A 1,506-nucleotide genomic window follows, 5' to 3' on the forward strand; every position below is an offset into this window, starting at 1 on the left:
GTACAGTAAATACATGCTAATACAAATACACCATCATTTGATTGTTACAATGGTTGAAATATACTCAAATTGTGAAATAACATGAAACAAATGACCAAATATGCCATAATAAATGTGATAAATGCGATCAACCTCATTCTAGACTTAGCAGTTAGAACAAGTAGATGTTTTTGACAGGGCACATTTTTGATATAGTTTTAAAAAACAGCTATTTTTGGCTCAGCCTTTATTGCACACAAATCTTTAAAAATTTAATAAGTCATTTCATTGACAGTAAAATAATGTTTAAAGGAAAAGAGAAAGAAAACCTTACGCATGATAATTTTGTTCTTATTTTTTTAAAGTCATGCAATTAACAAAGCTGCTAGTAGGGACAGTATATACAAAGTGATGTCTACTATACAGTCTGAAATCCAAGCTTCATGTAAAAAACTAAACAAAACAAAAAACTACTCAATGTACTGCAAAAGGTAGGGTTCAAGACATGAGGCATGGAACCCATAAAGCAAAAGACTAATGCTGTGTTATGGTTCCTGTTTTTAACTATTTAGAGCATTTCAGCATGTTCATATCTTTCAACCATGACAGCTGAATAGTGACACATAACTGGCCGGTCAGACACCAATATCCTGATACCTTTACGACAAGTTTGAAAGGTTTCATTGATTACACTGTCATACACGCCGGACTCCACAGAAGTGGAGTCGGCACAGCTGAGGTTAAAGAAAAACCAGGGGGTCCCCAGATAAATAATTGATACTGTAGTTAGAAACCAGATGGACCCTTACAGGTCTGTTACTCCGAGTGTACAAATGGAACCAAATGGATTTGGTTAAATTAACACTGAGGCTTTTACAGTGTAGATTGGGGTCCCAGAGATGAAAATCATATCAAATGGGGGTCCTGTGGCCTAATGCATATCAAGGTTTGAGAATCCCTGACCTAAATAAAAGGGAAGAGAGCAATAATTTGTTTGCCAGTTAGATATGGCTGTTTTAGTCAAACATGCACATTGTCAGACATTGTTGCACATTGTCAGCAGAATGACACATCGTTGACACACCGGCATCAGCAACGACACATTCACAATGACCACTTTGGTGCACAATGCTTCCATCAGCGCCTGCGTGGAGCTGGGAGGAAATACTGTACAGTGCTGGGTTTGCCAGCGTTAAACCAGAGGTCTCCATGTGTCTTAATTGTAATTCAGGCAGCTAGACAGGAGGCAGATATAGAGTGCCAAAGTTTGTAGTCCTATAACCTGTAAATTAGTTGTAAATACATTTTTTAATGGGTTTTTGCCAGATCCCTGAAATAGGGTTTGTGGTTAACACAAGTGAGAGTTTCATGCTTTGTTTGCCCTCATAAAATGAATCAGTCAATACCCCACTCGTGAATATTGAAGGTTTTATATCTCTTAAAAAAGGCTTTCAAGTGGCTAAAAGAGACTACGGAGGTCGTTGGGGACATGAAATATCCTCACACAGAACACAGGTGATCATGGTC

The sequence above is a fragment of the Gymnoscopelus braueri genome (genome assembly GCF_963280865.1).
Source record: "Gymnoscopelus braueri genome assembly, chromosome: 9".
Taxonomy (NCBI): Eukaryota; Metazoa; Chordata; class Actinopteri; order Myctophiformes; family Myctophidae; genus Gymnoscopelus; species Gymnoscopelus braueri.